Source organism: Mustela nigripes, chromosome 16 (assembly GCF_022355385.1).
Source record: "Mustela nigripes isolate SB6536 chromosome 16, MUSNIG.SB6536, whole genome shotgun sequence".
NCBI lineage: Eukaryota > Metazoa > Chordata > Mammalia > Carnivora > Mustelidae > Mustela > Mustela nigripes.
The window spans coordinates 38,060,130-38,079,586 of NC_081572.1; the positions used below are offsets into that span (position 1 = coordinate 38,060,130).

Sequence of the window (19,457 nt, forward strand, 5' to 3'; positions counted from 1 at the left end):
TGCCCAGCTGTGGCTCTAGGGGGACTCTGGGGGATCAGAGTGGGGGGAGCTGGCTGCTGTCCCCTAGAAGGGGACTTGGGGAAAGCAAAGTCTGGCCAAAGGCCCTCTGGGTGGCTGCACAGAGCTCCTCACGTGAACCTTGGGGAAAGGCCCCAGGGCTGAAGGACTTCCTCTTCTAATGGACAGAACAGCCCCTAGTTGCTCTGCATTTCACAAAAGAGAAGGGAAACTTCCCAGAAAAACCACAGGAGATATGCTGACGGTGGGGCAGGGGAGGTGAAGAAGGGCCACCAAGCACGGTGGGTAGAAGGGGTGTTTGCGTGCAGCACGGGGAGGGGAGATGCCAGCACACCCCAATGGAACCCCACTTGCCAGTCATGGAGGCGAGGGTAGGACAAGCGTTCTCTCCTGTTAACCTCACCATTTCATCATCTCTAGTGAACCCAGGAAGAAATGGAGGCCCAGAGAGTCCGCACCGCCGAAGATCACACAGCTGGGGAGAGACCTTGAGCCTCCAGGTTGGGAACGTAGACCCGACCTGATGTGCACGGGGCCTGGCCTCCCTCTGAAGAACAGCTGGACTGTGGACAAGGTGAGGCTGTGCCTCTAACAAGCACAAGATCACGGTCAACCCCCACCCCTCAGACCTGCGCTGCCCACACCCTGATGCATCTTACCTTCATTCTGTGAAGCTACTCCTTTCCCCCTTTCTGGGGCAAAGCAACAACCTGTGAAGTTGTGTTCATGCATGGAGGTCCCTCTGGCCCCGACCACCAGAGTGCCTGCAGTGGCTTCATCCTCTGCTCTGGGTGGGGAGAAGCCATAAGGAACAGGTGGCCTGGATGGCAGCTGGGAGGAGGGACAGGGTAGCTGGGTGGCCTCACCTCAGGCCACTGGGCAGCTCCACCAGTGGAGCTGGAAAAAGTCCAAGCCTTCAGGCTCAAAGGACAGGCTTATTCATGGGGATGATTCTCCTTTTTAGGGATGATAAACATAGATGGGAGTTTCCCAATTTCAGGGTCTGGGAGGAAATTCCAGACTTTCTGTTGAAGGCTGAGAAAACAGAGGGACTCTGGCCCTTTGGAAGTGGGGACATCAGGAGAAGCGAGGGGCAGAGGGGTAAGGGACATGCACAGAGGAATTGGGGCTTGGCTTGGATGCCTGGCCCCGGCTTCTTTGGGAATCAAAGGGAGGAGAGGGCAGCAGGGCAGGAAATGTCAGGAAGCTCACTCTTGTGGTTGAGCTTCCGTCCCTGGCTCTGTAGGGCCACGAGTGTATGGCTGCATCTTGGCCCTGGTGTTGCCTTGCTTTCCTTCTGTCCCCCTGCAGAGAACCGAGCCAAGGACGTTTGTGGGAAATGACCCTAGAAGACAAAGTCCTATGGCGCTGGTCCCATGACCTTCCCCGGGGGATCCCCTTCCCATATTGTCATCTCCCCAGTGGCAGTGACGCACATGCAGTGGGAGTCGGTGTCCAGGGGCTCCCATGATAGAAACAGCATGTTGCCCTTTATTAAGATAGGGTCATCAAAATGTGAGTGTTGGAGCTCCCCCGCAGTGGGTCTGGGTATATTGGGTATACTGGGTGATCTATGGCAAAAATCCTGATCTGGAGTTCGCAGGGTCTCAGTTCTTGGGGTCTGATGGGAGGCAGAGGGAGGCAGTGGAGAGCTAGGCAGCCTGGGGGGCAGGGGTGGAATTGCATTCCCGGGAGGGGGTGCAGGGCAGCTCAGCCAGGACAGTCCCCGCATGGGTAACTGGAAGGACTCTAGTGCAGAGCGGGGGCCCAGGCACCCGATGAGGACAGCGGGTGGTGACAGATAGCCTGTCAGTGCTTTCCAAGTTTGGGCTTGCACCCACTGTGCAGGGTGAGGGACGACGAGCTGGAATGGGCTCCTGGCACTTGGTATGAGGCTACAAGGTGCAAAAAATGTGCAAAGAAAAAAAAAGATCACTATTTGCTTTTCTTTTTATTCCTCCCAGTACCTGCAAGAAATCCTTTCTGCAGCTGCCGAGAGTGAAATGTTGGTGGTTAAGGGTTTGAGTCTGCCCAGCCGGTGAGGGGCCTGTCCAGGGTCACAACACTGTTCCGCGTGACCTGAAGAATGTCTTGGGGCAGCCGGTCACCTTCCTGTGTGTGTGTGCATGTGGGGGGCGGGGGCGGAGGATAAGACAAACGCGCTAGTACCTATCACAGAGTGACAGGCTGTGAACCACCCGTGGGAGGTGCTGTGTGTCCCAAAGGGGACCCCCTCATCCCACGTACAGTGGCCAGTGTGGAGAGAGATGGTGATGAGATGGAGGTTTGCCCACCGAGAGAGGAAGGGGGGTCCCACGTACAAAACACTGTAAAGATCAGCTTGGGCATCTCTCTCTTCCCCTAAGCCTTTGTCCAGACTGTCAATGACCGGAACCAGCCCTGGGACCCAGGCAAGGCCACTCTCGAAGTTTCCTCGAGTACATGGTGCAGACCAGGGCTTCTCAACACTGAGCTGGGCTGAACCACGGATTGGAGCCCAGGCTTCAAGAGGAGGGAACTGACCAGGTTGGGAACTGACTTTGACTGTGTTCAGTGTGATGCGTTTAGACTCACTGATCCTCACCTTAGTCTCTACAAGACAATCAGGGATGGGGTGAAGTGTTCACAAGGAGCAGAGGGAAGAGAGAAGAAGTGAGATGAGGAGGGTTGGGGATGAAAAGGAGTGAAGATTGGCCTGTGTCATCTTAGCAAGGGGCATCGCATTGAATCCTTGCAATGTTCACGGTCAGTGTGTTCTGCTTTTGTTCATTAGGCTGAACCTGATGGTCAGTGAGCTACAGTGACTTGCCTGAGGTGATCAGGTTCACACCTGACCTATTTGCGGTGTGCCCCAAGACTGCTTGACTGCAAAGTCCAGAGTTGTGTTCCCTCCTCCACTCTTCCTCCCAAGACCGTCTGCACACTGATCCCTTCACCAGAGCATTCTACAGCGGCGACTCTCCATTCCATTTTAGTGAAGGCTACCTCAGAGCCATCGAAGCATCGAGCGTAAGTCTTTCAGTCAACTCAGAAGAAGGAGACCTGAGCAGCTTAAGGAAGGGGACTATACGATTGGAAAAGAAGTGTAGAATGAATGCCCTGTCTCATGTTTGGGTGGCTACCACCCAGCCTCAGAAAAACAGCTTCAATTCAAAGCCTATGTCCTACTTTTTACTTTTCCCTACTTCCTGATTTGGAAATACAAGTAGTAAGCTGTATATAGCAGCCTTTCATACAACACATGCATCTATTACTTTTTCCATGTCTCCAAGTCACTGGGTGTGGCTTGGTCTACTTAGTTCCAGAAACCACTTACAAGAGCCAGGTCATAGGAGTAAATTTAACCTCAAACCAGATCATTGGGTCTGTAGGACGTGACCTCTTTTTACACTGATGATTCATGTATTGAGTCAAAGTTGGGTTTGGGGCCTTCTAGAGCCAAGGAGTCTAGTTATTGGGTCTTTTCCTCTCTTGGAGATGGTTCTTTTCTGATCGGGCTGTGTTTTATAAACTGCATGTAGAAAATGGAACATTTGACCGACCTTCCTTCTTTCCTTCTTCTTTCTTACATTTATTGGAATGCATATTATGCTCCTGCCCTTATTGTGAGGAATGAGGAAAACTCCTTGCCCTCAGGGAGGGTGTTCAGGGTCTACAGACCCCCAAATGACTTGGCAAATCCCAACATTACACCTACTGCAATGAAAGTTTGCATAGAACCCCGCATCCAAATCTGCCAAAGGAGGAAAACTTCAGTTACAAATGTTCAGAGCCTGGATACGGCCTTTGCGATGGAAGAGGGGTTTCCTCTAGGGTCTAGTTCTTTTCTGTAGAGCCAAGATGGTCTCAGGGGACCACCGCAGCCCAGCCAGAAACAGGTAGGCAGTCGGGACAGGTGAGGCAGGAAAGGGGGTGATCTTTTGTCTTGAGCTGAAGCCCACTGATGAAGAGAACATGGTAACAGGTCTCCCGGGACTCACCTGGCTCCTCCCTCAGAGATGTTGGGAACTCGGGGCCCGGGGCTGTTGGAGATGTCACCTTTAAGACAGTGGTGGCTGTGGCTGCCTTCTTGGGCCTTGTGATGGTACTTCTAGTATGTCTAGGCCCCATCAGATCAGTTACCCGCACAAGGAAAGAACCATGATATTAAATCACGAAGGATTTTCCAATAAAGTGGTTGAAGGGGGTGGGGGAAGGGAAGCCAACTGGGCTTCAGAAGGGACAGAGGCCAATTTCCTTTAGTCTGGAGCTCCAAGTATACAGCAGAATTTCCTGATTTCTTGTCTCAGATTTTAAGGCCACCTTGGGGCTATCTGGCCTATGGTGTGTACCAGAGGTTTGATGTTGTGATCTCAGAGCTGGACAGGGGCCATCCTTTCTCCAGCCCCTGTTGTCTCCCTCCCAGAGTCTGATAGAGTCTCACACAGTTCTGGAGAAAGGGCAGTTCACCAGTAACTAGGAGAACCATGAATGGTTAACAGAATGGGAGCCCATTCTGCACCATGAAGGGTATGGGGGAGATTAATTTCTTCTCAACAATAACTGTTCTCCCCACCAGTTCCCAGTTCAGCCAGTAGCTACCCCAGGCACGAATAGAAGGAAGGGGACCCTCTCCTTTGTTGGATGTCTGATGTGAATATTCTGTACCTGTGTGTGCACGTGTGCGTTGGAGTGGAAAGAGCTACCATGCTGTTGTAGCAGTAGATTCCCGAAGAAAGCAGAGAAACAAGAGTCATTGGAGACCAGGTCTTTGGGTGGGCAGGTATGCGCTTTCGAGTATGGCCAACTGTTGAGAGAAATTTCTGGACCCATACAAACGTTCCCATGCCCTAAAATGGGTATGTTATTATTTGCTTTCACTTACCCACAACCTCCACACAGCCCCAGGCCTTGGTCTCTGACTCGAAATGACAGACACCATGACAGATACAAAAATGAAGATGAGTCATCCTCAAATTTTGCTTTTTTGATCGATAAAATACCTGCTGTGCATGCAGGCTCCCATCTGTGACTGCTGTTTGCAACCAACCCATCAGGTTGCTCTCAGGACAAGCTCACGTTCCAGAAATTAATCTATCTATCTTGCAAGAAAAAACATGTTACCGCGAGAGCCTCTCAGGAGTGTGCTTTGACGTCAGTGTTCCATGAGAGAGGAAGGGATGAGAAAGGGGGTTGACGGAGGACAAGGTGTGATGGAAACCGTAAATGGTATCGTTGTTTTGGACACAACTCTCTGGGCCACCCTGGGGCACTGCCATCCTCCCTCAAGACTGACCCCTTTCATGAAACTCTGGTTTTCCAGAATGACCCGAAGGCTTTCTGAAAATGCAGATTTCTGGGCTCTTCCTGCCAAGATCCAGTAGATATATGCAGCAGGGAAAACAAATTTTACACCAGCCATCCCACTGTGTCAATGCCTGAACGAGATAATGATTCATTTCTCAAGCCACAATCCAGTATAAGTTAGTGGGGTGGAGTTCTCTGGAGTTGATCTGGACATATTCTTCTCCTGGTTATTCTGGGACCCCAGACTCCTCCATCTTGGCTTCTACCCTTCCTTGTAGCTTCAGAGTCCTCAGATAAGAGCATGAAATGAAGGGGTGCAGAGAGGACACACCTGCTCTTAATTTCTGCAGCAAAGAGGTGACCGTGTTACTTCCATTCACCTCCCATTCGTGAGACCTGGTTCCACACCTCCATGCTGCGCCCCGGGGAAATAGTGTCTAATGCCCAGAAGGGAAAGGGATCTTGGTGAAAAGTTAGCCAGACCCAGCCACTATCTGGGATGGGGACATACATGTTATTTGCTACAAGCATCCTTGGCAACTCTAACAAAGATGGCATGATGCCCATATTCTTGAGAAATACTTAGCCACAGACACCTGCGTGGGTAATAGCAGGTGGGTGCTAATCCACTTACAGATCGTGGAGCCTGGCTCGTGGGGGCAGACATGTAAATATACAAAGTAAACCTCCAGAGCGATCTAGTGTTTTCAGGGTGGTGGTTCTTATCCGCACGGAAGGTTCTTGTCTGCACGGAAGGTCTCCAGCTGCTGCTCCAGCCCACAATTCCCCGTCCCCGGGACTGGAAGACTCCTCACATCCCTTGGGAACTTGCGTTCTTCTATAAAGTGGGAATGTGAACACACGACATCAGATTAAGTCAGTCGAAGGTCTATTAGTAACCAGCCATGCAGTAGGTATACAATAAATGTTACAAGTATTTAGCAGAGCGTGGTCAAAGGGTTACAAACTTCCAGTGAGTACATGAATATGTTATGGGGTTGTCACTGACCCCGTGGACACTATGCTTACCAATATTGTATGTTTCAAAGTTGCTAAGAAAGTAGATATTACAAGTTTGTCATACAGGGGTGAGGGCGGGGAGAAATTGTAACTACGTGAAACAGGTTGAGTAGACTCATGACAATCATTTTGTGATACATGCACACATCAGATCATTATGCTTACGAATTTAACTAATACAAGATTACATATCAGTTGTATCTCAGGAAAACTGGGGGAAAATTATCGTCAAAATGAGAACATAAAAAAACTTGTATTGACCACTGTGAGCTTGATAGTTTCCCAATACTTAAAGGTTTCATGGGTGCATGGTGGCTCTGTCATTAGACATCTGCTTTCCGCTCAAGTCATGATCCCAGGGTGCCGGGATCCAGTCCACTCAGTGGGGAGTCTGCTTCTTCCTCTCCTTCTGCTTCTCTCTCTGTCTCTCATGAGTAAATAAATAAAAGATTTGAAAAAAAATAAATTAAAAATACTTTGCTGGTGAGATTAGTGAATCTAATATTTGACACTATGTAATAAAATCTGTCAACATTTGAATGTCTGCCTACCTGCATAAAGCAATACTTTCCAAATGACCAATGTTTAAATTTTTTTTGACTTGGTGAATGCTTTGATCACAATTCAGAATATTTACGTAAGATGGTTTCATCTGCTTTAAACTAATGAGAAAATTTTACTTAGTTTACTAGAAAGTGCAGAATGAAAAATGAACAAAGTTTTAGGCCCAATAAACAAATATGGGAAGGATTGATTTGGCCCATAAGAGCCAGATCTGATCCTCCTGACTGCTTTGTTATGTTGTTAAATTGGTTCAATGCAGCATGTGAGCAATTTTTTGGAAGCCTCATCTTACGATGATTGCATGCTACTTTTTCAAAATACAAAAAGAAAGAAAAAGTCTCATGGATATAATTCTGGCCATCTGTTCACAAAGGAAACAGGATTATTTTAAGTGAATTTTTAATTTTAGCATAATATTTATTTTTTTAAAGATTTTATTTATTTATTTGACAGATAGAGATCACGAGTAGGCACAGAGGCAGGCAGAGAGAGAAGGGGAAGCAGGATCCCTGCTGAGCGGAGAGACCAATGCGGGGCTCAATCCCAGGGCCCTGAGATCATGACCTGAGCCGAAGGCAGAAGCTTTAACCCACTGAGTCACCCAGGTGCCCCAGCACAATATTTCTTAAAGGGGACTGTTAATTGGGTAGGTAGCCAAAGAGTGTCTGAATTTCTTGTACTTCTTTAAAATTAAAAAATCGTTTTTGTATTTTTTGACATTATTTTATTTTTTAATGTTTTGTAGCTGTCAACACTCTGAGGTTTGGAGCCATGCAGACCCAGGTTCAAGTACTCACACTACAACCTACTAGCCCTGGGGAATAGAAGAAAGTCTACTTCCTTTTTCTTGATCTTCATTTTCTTATTTTCATAGTTGTAATTGATACCAGTGTCTCCATGAGGTTATTTTGAGGATTAAGTCAAGTAAATTTTTATAAAGCACTTAGCATTGTGCCTGACCCCTAGGAAATACTCAGTAAATGTTTTCTGTTATTTTATATACCACCATCAACATCGCTGACAGATAACCACTAATCATCTATCCTGATTGCTATCTGAAGGAAGAGTCCTTAGATCATGAAAGCAGTGTTAGTAGCAAGATAGCATAAAAAAGACAAAAGGGGCTTCAGGATAACAAAGTACTTCATAAGCTGTTGTCAATAAGCTATTGACATCGGGAAGCTTATATTTCTATGATAGGGACTAAGCAATCGCAAAAACCAGGGTAGTAAATATTCAATGTACATTATAATTGGAACTCATCATCTTTTATTCTCATGTAAAATACTCCATATCCATCAATTTGTCAATGATTAATTTGCATGATGTGATCTACAGAAGAAATTTTCCATACTTCAAATGTATTTTTCAATATATAGAAATCATTTTTTCCCCCAGTTCTACTTAGGTATAACTGACAAATATAATTATAAGAAATTTTTTTCTTAAAATGTATTTAGCAGAGGACTGGGCTTCTAAGGTCCAGGGAGAATGATGAAATCCATAGTCCAGGAATAGAGTCCACCCTTCTTATTCAAAGTGTGACACACTCACCAGCATTTTCCTCACTTGGACTTACTAGAAATGCAGGCTCTCAGGCCCCACCTAGGATCCACTGACTCAGTATCCATAATTTCCCAGGACCCGCAGGTGATTCTGCCATTTGACAAGATATGCCCAAAAAGAGAGACCACCTGGGGCCTCGTTAGCCCGAGTCCCTGCATTTGAGGAAGACACGGTAAGAGTGGAGTGTGAAGGGGTGCGGCCAGCACAGATGGCCTGGGAGAGAGCAGATGGTGGCAATCATGCTGGGAAGTTGTGATCTGCATGACCTCACAGACCTATTGGGCTGTCCTTGACCTTCCAATTGAGGGCGCCATTTTGGAGCTATCCTTCTCTCTGTCCTTCACTCAGGTGTGTGGTCCATATCTTGCTGAGACCTCTCTATTATTTCTTAGAAAAAGCATCTTTTTTGTTTTTGAGATTGAGGGATGATGATCTAGGACAGACATGGGCTCCTAGAAAAGGTGGGCACAGACTGAGTGTTGAAACTTTAGCATCCTAACTGGTGATGCCAACGGTCTAGAGATGATTGTGGCTCCAAATAGTTATTATGGAGGGGTACAGTTATGTTATGCTGACAAAAGATTGAAAGCAGATTGGACAAGACATTGAAATAACGGAGGGGAAACCCCACAGTATATAACCTTTGCATTGTGTGTGAAGAAGCCATAGCCCACTCCCATGGGCCTGGAAGACAGCATAAGTCAGCAGTCACATTAGTAATAAATGCAGGATCTCCATCTCTGTCAGGTTATCTAAATTCTGTTAACTAAATAATAACAAACAAATAAATAAAAGAATAAATAAACAATAAATAAAATAAACAAAACAAAACAAATAAAAACAAACAAAATAGCAACATTTATTTGTACGGAGCTTTACAATTATTTAACAATTTATTTATATGTTTGTTTATTTTTGGAAATATTTATTGAACATTTTCTGTGTATCAGAAGCTGGGCCAGGTACCAGGATTACAGTAGTGAAGGAACCATACATAGGCTCATCTCAATAGAATTTATGCTGAAGTGGTTTTTCACCATAGTGGGTTTGCTGAAGTTCTGTTGAACATTTACTATGTGCCAATCACTGGGCCAGGCACAGTAGCTCCCCACCCCCTGCCAAGGAATCATCACAACTCTCTGATTTGACACCTTTACTATCTTCTTTACCCAACCAGGGTTGATCAGAGTACACACGTCTCAGAAGTTCAGAATTTCCCAAAGGGATTTAAATAGCTGTTGGTGGGTCAACGAACAACCCACATTCTTGACTGTTAGATGCTCACCCTTTACGACCTTGACCTATACATATTCTGACAATTACAATGGACCTGAGCCTTGAAAACTGGGTAGGGTTTAAGAGATGGAGAAGAGCATTCCAGGAGCTGGAGCTTGAGTAAGTGGGTGAAGGTAATGAAATGACAGTATCCCATGAGGATAGGGAATCATTTCTGGAATTAGGAGCCGAGGCCTCTAAGTGAAGTCTGCCCTTCAGAAATGACAGACATTGCCCAGGGTGGATAGAACACAGTGTCTGCAGAAGCCATGGCCGGAAAGGTTGGATTGGTCCAGATTGAGGGGGGACCTGAATGCCACTCCAAGAAGTAGGTCTTTTATCCCTAGGCAACACTTGGAGGGCAAGGAGGTCAGAGTTCTATAGAAGGAGATCGCTCTCACAGGGGAGTATATTCTGGCATAGCGTAGCAGAGATGGTGAACAGTGCAAAAAGATAGAAAATGGTTAGAGATCTGTTGCCATACCCCTTCCCAGCCTCTTTACCCTGTCAGATAGTGAGCTAACCACTTCCCCTCGCTGCAATGCCTAAACCTATCAAAATGCAGATTCTGATTGGACAGGTCTGGGGTGGGGTATGAGATCCTGCATTTCTATCAAGATCCCAGGGGAGGCAGGTGCTGCTTCTTTGGGGACCACACCTTATGTAGCCAGATGCTGAAAGTGATGACAACACATGCAGAGACACAGAGCCAGAGACCCCTACTACGTGTCTGCGATTTTTCTGGGTCCTTTGCACTCTGCCTTCATTCAGATGCTTAATAACCAAGAGACAGGATTGTTAACCCTATTTCACTATGAAGGAACTGGACCTCGGAGGGCTTGGGTATCTTGTTTAAAGTCACACACACCCTTTGGTCCAGTTTCTCCGCAACAGAATAGACAAAATGCAGACAGACAGCCCCTGAACTTCTAATTAAATTTAGATTCTGTCTGCAGAAACCCTGTCACCACATATGAACCACGAGAAAGAGTCAGTCATTACTCACATACGGAAAAGGAAGGAAGAAGCAGTTTTCTCTTTTTATCTCGTGACCAAAAGGGTTGCCTCTAAGGAACAGGCCTGCATGGCATGAGGCAGGTGAAGATAGGGAAGTCTACCAGATCCGTGAAGTAAGTGTCTTTAAAGGCGAACATTTGATGTGGCATCCTTCTGCTGTGGGGAGGAAGCAGTCATGACAAGCCACAGCGGGTGGGCAAAAAGCCATTTGTATCTCTGTGTAAACGCTCCTGGCTAGGGACTCAACCTGGCAGGCAGCCCAGGAATGTCTCATGTCTCCGGTGGGGGAATTCATGATGCAGAGAGCACTCAGTTGTGTTAAATAATCTGTCATTGCAACATCCATGCCTGGGCTTTCCCGCTTCCTCCGGCCAGATCTGGAAAGCTAATCAGAGGTCACAGAAGGAGGTGAAGTTTAGGGTCTGGGCTGAAAAATGCCACGGGAACAGCAAGAGGTAGAGGCTGAGGATGGCTCCAAAGGTCTCCCTCTCCCCTCCAGAAGAGGCTCTCTGCCCTTACTTGGGCTGGCTTGGCCAGGAAATAAGCCAACACAGATTTGACACACAGGGCGATGCTTGAGAGTTGACTTTCAGAGCCCAGTACCTGGAGTGGCAGGAAAGGCTGTTATTTGTGAAGGACTAGGTCTTCCTCAAGGTGTCCAAGCCTCACCCTGGACCTAGTGAATCAAAATTTGTAGGACTGAGGATGGATCTTTTTTTCCAGGTGACTTCTATGCACTTTGAAACTGGAGAACTACTCAGACTCTATTAGCAAAATGGGGAACATGGACAGTATAAAGAAGAGAATACAGGCTCCAGGGTCAGAGAATCCCAGAGTTGTGTCCCATCCCTATGGCAACCAGCAGCGTGACTTTGCGTGAATCACTTGACCTCATTGACTCTTCTATAAATGGGTTCATGACGATCTCTGCAGAGGATGGTTGCAAAGGCCCCATAGGTATGAGGTCTGCAAATGCCTGCTTCATGTCAAGTGTCCCGTAAATATTCAGGGACTTGATTTCAGCATCTCCTGGGCCCCAGTCTTGTTTCTTGTTGAAATGGCCACAAGAACTCATCTACATAAGATGTTTGCAATGGGGGCAGGCAGCAGAGCATGGGGAGATGGGAGGAAATCAGATGATGTAGTAGGATTTATTTTCATTAGGGTTGATGCTTTACATTAGGATGATTTGCTTTAAGATGGATGTGACCATCAGGGCCTCAGCAGCCTGGGACGTGTGCTGACTCCAACAAGATGTATTTTAAAAAGATACAGGCATCAGCTTAAAAAAACAAGTAAATAAAAGGTTTGGGAAAGATATTGGTTTGTGATCCACAATTGTAGGGGCAACCAGGAAGCTCTGGATAGTCCTGGGTGGTCCCACCCTGTGGCATAAGGGGTGCCCTTGGGCTTCATTAGAAGAGATACAAGCTTTGAAAGGAGGCAGTCAGAGATGCCCTTTTTCCTCTCCGCTGGTCTGAGCAGCTCTCAGACCTTCCCACGCTGTGGGTGGTGGTGGGGTGGGGGCTGTGTGTGTGGATCTTATCCCTAGAGGAGAGGAAATGTGGTGGTGAAGGAAGTCATGTGTTTGGGGAGCTGTTCAGGGAGAAGAGTGGTTTAGCTTTAATAAAAAAGGGGCAATTTCAATGGCTGTTTGCAAGATCTGAAGGTACCGACAGGAAGCTGGATGGAAGGATCAGCCTTAGGGACAATGGGTGGAAACTACCAAGACTCAGAATTCAGTTCCTTCATGGAAGAACCCAGTAACAGCTGTATTGTTGATCGTTCTACTGAACGTGCCCGACGGCTTTATGTCATCAACCCTCGGACAGCCTTGCCAACCAGGCATGCTTTTCCCCGTTTCTCAGATGAGGAAACGGGTTCAGAGAGAGGAAGTGACTTGGCAAAATCATGCAGATCAGAAGAAGGGTAGTCAAAGATCTAAACCTCTAGACTCTCAAGACTCCTCTTGTTTCCCCTGTGCTGGCCTAATTTTCTGACAAGCAGAGGGGCGGGAAGGAGGGATGAGTTGGTCTGGAAGGTAATGAGCTCCCTGTCCAAGGATTCCACGAAAGGATTCAGTGGAAGTTGATCCTAGGAGTTAAGGTCTTAGACTCTGGAATCATATGCCACCTTATAAGTAAGCCATTTGTGGAGGGTTTTTTGTTTTTTGTTTTTGTTTATTTGTTTTCTGTTTCATAGACCTGCTAGAGTGTAAAGACTTGTCAGGGAACCAGATACTTGTAGTGAAGGCTCAGCAAAAGACAGCTTTTAAAATGGGCTAGAGTCAGTTGTGATGGCTTTGAAGTTCCCCCCAGTCCTAAGAATGCACAGGTGGTTTTGGCTTATCACACATAGGGCAAGCCTGCCTTCCTCCATTCTGGAGATTCCTTGGAATTAGCTTTGACTCTAAGTCTCTATTACCAAGTCATTGTCAACTCCCAAGAGCTAACCTTTCAGTCTCAGACTTGGTGTAGACTTCTGTGCGAGATTAAAGCCAGGGTCACCAGTGAGCACGGAAGAGGAATGCCAGTGGAAGTTGAAGGTGTCTTGCTTCTTGGAGCAGAAAGAACATGACTTATGTAAGTCACTTAACATATTTGGGCCTCGGTTTACATGTCATTGAATGGGATTATCAACACTTAACAAATCTAGGTAAAATCTAGAAGGCTGCATATATGCACAGCACTGTGCATAGGCCAGGAAAGTCTTTTTACTTTTATTTTTAAAATATTTTATTTATTTATTTATTTGAGAGAGAGAATTAGAGAAATAGAGAGCATGAGAGGAGGAAGGTCCCTACTAAGCAGGGAGCCTGAAGGTCCCTACTAAGCAGGGGTCCCTACTAAGCAGGGATCCCAGGACTCTGGGATCATGACCTGAGCTGAAGGCAGTTGCTTAACCAACTGAGCCACCCAGGTGCTAGAAAAGTCCTAGGCCAGGAAAGTCTTAAAAGACCCTAAGTTCTCACCTCTGGCTAACCCTGAGACACTAAGCAAGCAGGAGGTGAAAGCTAAAGTTGGGTTATAAGCACCAGCTGAAGTTGAAGGTATGACCAACACAAACCCAGGGCCCTTTGGCAAAGACTGGGAGACTTATTGGTTCCAGATATCTAGGGAAATCTTTGTCCAACCACTACTTTACAACAAGCTAACTAAGAAGGGGTTTCTGTGGTCATGCATAACAAAAAAATGCAGACTTTATAGAATTAGTTCAGAAATATCACTAACAAACAAAAAAGAAACAATAACAAACCTTGGGGAGAGGAGAGTCTCTGATTTTCAGGGTTGCCACATTATATTATTCCAGATTCCAACAAAAAACTTGTGAGACATGAAAAGAAACAAGAATGTAAGGCATATACACAAGGAGGAAAAATCAATATAAACTCTCCTTGAGGAATCCCAGATAGACTTCCAGAGGAAGACCTTAAATTATGTATTTTAAATATCTTTAAAAACTAAAGGAAACCATATCTAAAGAACTAAAGGAAAGTATGATAATGGTATGCCACTAAATAGTATTAGTAAGTATATGGGAGTTATTAAAAACAACCAATAGAAACCGTGAAGTTGAAAAATACAACAGAAATGAAAGATTTCCTAGAGGAGTTCAACATCAAATTTGAGTAAGCAGGGGAAAGAATCAGGAAAGATGAAAATACGTCTGTTGAAATGATCCAGTCTGAGGAATAGAAGGGGAAAAAAAAAAAGAAAAAAAAATAAGAACAGAAATTTGAGACTTAGAGATCACAAAAATTTGTACCAACATACGCAGAATGGGAGTCCCAGAGAGAGGGAAGAGAGAGAAAGGTGACAAAGGAATATTTGCATAAATAATGGCTTAAAAATCTCCAAATTTGATGCAAAATATTAATCTACCAACCTTAAAATCTGAATGAACTTCAAGTAGGATAAATGTAGATAGATCTCTACCAAGACACATCATAATCAGACCTTCGAAAGCAAAGACAATGAGACAATGTGAAAGCAGCAAGAGGGGAGTAATTCATCACATAAAAAATGTGCTCCATAGTATTAATAGCTGATTTATCACCAAAAACTACATAGGCCAGGAGGCAGACGCTTGATTTATTTAAAGAGCTGAAAGCAAGAACTATCAACCAAGGAGCTCTGTATCGGACAAAACAATCCTTTAAAAGTGAAGAAGAAATTAAGGCATTCTCACTTACATAAAAACTGAGAGATTTTGCTGCTTAGCAGATCAGTTCTACAGGAAATACTAGAGTGAGGGGCCCCTCGGTGGCTCAGTTGGTTAAGTGTCTGCCTTCAGCTCAGGTCATGATCCTAGGGTCCTGGGATCGAGTCCTGCATCTGGCTCCTTCCTCGGTGGGAAGCCTGCTTCTTCCTCTCCCTCTGCCTCTCTGCCTGTTTGTGCTCTCTCTCAAATAAATAAATAAAATATTTTTTTAAAAAGTACCAAGTGAGTCCCTTCAGGCTGAAATAAAATAGACTAGGCAAACACTAGAATTCACATAAAGAAATAAAGAGAATCAGTGGTTCCTGGGGGGCTCAGTGGATTAAGCCTCTGCCTTCATCTCCGGTCATGATCTCAGGGTCCTGGGATCGAGCCCCATATCGGGCTCTCTGCTCAGCTGGGAGCCTGCTTCCCTCCTCTCTCTCTGCCTGCCTCTCTGCCTACTTGCGATCTGTCAAATAAATAAATAAAATCTTTAAAAAAAAGAAAAGAAATAAAGAGTATCAGTAAAAGCAATATATAAATTAATATAAAAGACAATGGGAATATATTTTTGGTTACATTTTTCTTTTATTGCATTTTTATTTGTGTTTGTATTTTTATTTATATTTTTCTCTTATCTGATGCAAGAGACAGCTGTATAAAGCAATAACACTAAGTACGTGATGACATAAATACAATGTATAAAGATGTATTTTGTATGACAATAATAGCAAAAAATTTAAAAAAAAAACCCACAGGGGTTAAGGAATGAAGTTATATGGAAACAACATTTTTAAAAAATGTTTTATTTATTTATTTGACACAGACAGAGAGAGAGACAGCATAAGCAGCTGAATGGCAGGCAGAGGGAGAGGGAGAACCAGGCTTCCTGCTCAGTGGGGAGCCCAACTCAGGGCTTGATCCCAGGGCCCGGGGATCATGACCTGAGCTGAAAGTAGATGCTCTACTGTCTGAGCCACCCAGGCACTCCTTGAAACAACACTTTTAATATACCACTGAAATTTGGTTGATATTAATACAAACTAGATTATTATAAATTAAGATGTTAATTGTAATTCCCAAACATGCAGTAAGAAAATAAATTTTAAAAAGAGTAGTTAAGGGGCGCTTGGGTGTCTCAATGGGTTAAAGCCTTTGCCTTCAGCTCAGGTCATGATCCCAGGGTCCTGGGATCGAGCCCCGAATCGGGCTTTCTGCTCAGCAGGGAGCCTGCTTCCCCCTCTCTCTCTGCCTCCTCTCTGCCTACTTGTGATTTCTGTCTGTCAAATAAATAAATAAAATCTTAAAAAAAAAAAAAAGAGTAGTTAAAGAAAACAGGAGAGGGTGCCTGGGTTGCTCAGTTGGTTAAGCAACTGCCTTTGGCTCAGGTCATGATCCCAAAGTCCCAGGATTGAGTCCCACATCAGGTTTCCAGTTCCACAGGGAGACTGCTTCTCCCTCTGACCGTCTTCCCTCTCATGCTCTCTCTCACTCTCTCTCTCAAATAAATAAGTAAAACCTTGGGGCGCCTGGGTGGCTCAGTGGGTTAAAGCCTCTGTCTTTGGTTTGGGTCATGATCTCAAGGTCCTGGGATCCAGCCCCACGTCGGACTCTCTGCTCAACGTGGAGCCTGCTTCCCTCTCTCTCTCTCTGCCTGCCTCTCTGCCTACTTGTGATCTCTGTCTAATAAATAAATAAAATCTTTAAAAAAAAAAAGTAAAATCTTAAAAAAAAAGAAAACAGGAGAATTTGAATAATGCATTAGAAAATATCTAACACAAAAGAAGTATAGAGCAATTGAGGAAAAAGAAAGAAAAATGACAAAAATGGCAGATTTAAATTTTATTTGATTAGTCGTCACATTAAATGTAAAGGGATTAAACTCTCTATAAAGCCTGAGTGGCAGGACGGTTTAGCTAAACGTGATCTGCAAAGAAGATATAAAAAGAAAAGATACAAATGTCCAACAAACCCATAAAAAGAGGCTCAACACCATTAGTCATTAGGGAAATGCATATCGTAAGCACAGGGATATACACCACTCCATACACACAAGGATGGCAAAAATAAAAAAGATGGGCAATTCCAAGTGTTGGTGAGAACACAGAAAAATTGGAACCCTCGCGCATGCTGGTGGGAACGTAAAATGGTGCAACCACTATAGAAAGGAGTTCCTCAGCTTCCCAAAATGTCAAATACAGAGTTGCCATATTCCCCTTCCATTCTGCTCTGGGGGGCTCCCAAAGGACACTGAGAACATACGTCCGTACAAAAACCTGTACATGAGTGTTCCCAGCCACGTAATTCCAAATAGCCCAGCAGTAGAAACAACCCCAATGTTCATCAGCTGCTAAAGGATCCGCAAAAATGTGGGACATCCGTACAATGGGACCTCATTCAGCCACAAAAAGGGCTTATGTTACAACATAGATTAATCTGGAAAAACATTCCACTAAGTGAAAGACACCTGTTACGAGATGCCCCCTATTCCATGTGAGATGTCCAGAGGAGGTAAGTCGGTGCAGACAGAACGTAGATTTGTGGCTTCCTGGGTGGGGGGAGGGACGGTGGCTGCTAATGGATATGAAATTGTTTTGGGGAGGATGAAAATATTCTGGAGTTAAATGGTGGTGACGGTTGCACAACTTTGTGAATATGTTAAAACCACTGAATGAGCGTGAATATTTATGGTACAGATTAATTCTCGATTTGAAAAAAAGCCATGAGATAATGTGTGGTAGATCCCTGAATATGACTCCTTCCTCCCCTCTCTTTCTCCTTCCCTTTCTCCCCTCCCTTCCTTCCTTCCTTCCTTCCTTCCTTCCTTCCTTCCTAAGACATTAATCTGGACTGCTTGCCTCTGAGAATCTCTGCCAGGTGACATCAGCTTTTTGGACCAAGAAGTCAAGTTCATAATCTCTATTTCCGGAAAGCCTGATATCTCTTTGGCCTCAGACTCACTTTCATGATTTACAGGCCGGTCTCAGATCATCAGAACTGGAACTCACTCCCGGGTCCTGTGGATATTGTCCACCCCTCAGGAGGCATGTCTGGAGGGACTGGACCCAGAGGTGGGAGGTGCCTGGGCCAGACCCACAACCGAGCTCCCACCTGGCCCCTGAGCTCCTATCGTCAATCTCTTTCTGTGTCTCTCCTCTTCTGCCTTCCTCCTTCTTCTGGCAGGATCCCTCACGGCCCTGTCCAGAGGGACACACGGGATGTGTGATCAGAGGCCAAGCAACACTAGGAGAGTAGTGAGGTCTGTGTCTTTGAAGATGTGTGTGTAGTGACCCAAAAGAAAGAAAAAAACAAAAATGTGGTACAGAATGCCCCCAGCATCCTCGAGCTGGTGGCCGAGGAAGGCAGGCTGTCACCCCACTGGGAAAACGCTCTCGGGCCCCCGCTGCTCGGCGTCCCAGATCTCCAGGCTTCGTCAGGAAGGGAAGGGCTGGAAACGAGAGGCTCATTTCTTGATGTAAGAATGTGGAAAGAGAACTTGCATTCTGGAAGCGACTTTTCCCAGAGAGGCATTTCAGTTTCCATCTGTGGGTGTAAGGCCAGGGGGACCCAAGGAGACGAGCAAAGCAGAGGTGGAGGAAGGGACTCAGTTCAGAGGAGAAGGCCACGCTGTGGGGGCAGGTGGGGTCTACGTCTGTCCTTCTCTCTTGCATGGGGACTCTGGGGACACCTGCACCAGGCCTGTGACAGAGCACCCTGGAGGGAGCTGTGGAAGTGCCAGGTGGGAGAAGGGGCTGGAGGGGGTGGAGGGAAAGCTCAGAGCAGCTAGCTGTTCAGCCTGAAAAGTGAAAAAAGCCACATGGAGAAAGTCACATCTTGGGGATCCTAACCCTGGGAGGTGGGGACGCTTCTGTCCTCTGTGCGTGGGATGGGGTCTGGAGGGATGGCGGGAAGTCAAGACAAGGTGACCTCACAGGACTGGTGACCACAGCCCTGATGGGAGCTGGATTCTTCTGAAATCTCAGAGGGCCTTCTGGAACTCTGAAAGCTAGAGTACAAAACGGTGTGTGTGTGTCCGTGTCCCCCCCAATTCCCATGAGCTACAAGTGTTTCTTTGCCACTGGCTTTGTTCTAGTCTCCTCCCGTGGGGAACCAGTACCGCCGTTCCTCTCCCCCCCGTACACGCTCCCATCTCTTCCCGCCATGGTTCCAACATGCGTAACTATACAGGCAAAGCCCACGGGGTGCTTGCCGCCTGCCAGCGGTAGGCCACGGCCCTTGTCACTCCAGACAGGACTCTGCTTGCTTGTGCAGAAATAACTCTGGGGCTTGGCCGGAACAGATGATCATCTGCAGTCCGCATCTCCAGCCGTAGCCAAAGAGCTGCAAGGAGAATTTCTGGTGCTTCCTCCCCACCCTGCACCTGGGACTTCCGGTGCACCTGGACCCCCAGGTGGGGCAGGAGGGGGTCCTCTCCTCCTTTTCTGGGAACGGTTAATACAGACGTTCAGCACCGGCCATGCTTGTGCCTTTCTCCAAAAGCTTCTGTCTCC

At 46.1% G+C, this 19,457-nt stretch overlaps 1 long non-coding RNA gene across 3 annotated transcripts in view; it reads left to right on the top strand.

Annotated features, from left to right (window-relative positions):
* LOC132003439 (uncharacterized) overlaps positions 1-9,312 on the top strand; it is a 33,574-nt gene extending 24,262 nt beyond the window's left edge. For 2 of the 3 annotated variants that reach the window (XR_009400196.1, XR_009400197.1), the window contains exons 2-5: positions 439-592; positions 1,983-2,056; positions 2,385-2,544; positions 2,792-3,527. This is a non-coding gene — a long non-coding RNA (uncharacterized LOC132003439). Of the gene's footprint in view, positions 1-438; positions 593-1,982; positions 2,057-2,384; positions 2,545-2,791; positions 3,528-7,633 lie in introns of those variants that run through there. The other variant, XR_009400195.1, reaches the window with a different exon arrangement.
* The last annotated feature ends 10,145 nt before the right edge of the window (positions 9,313-19,457 follow it).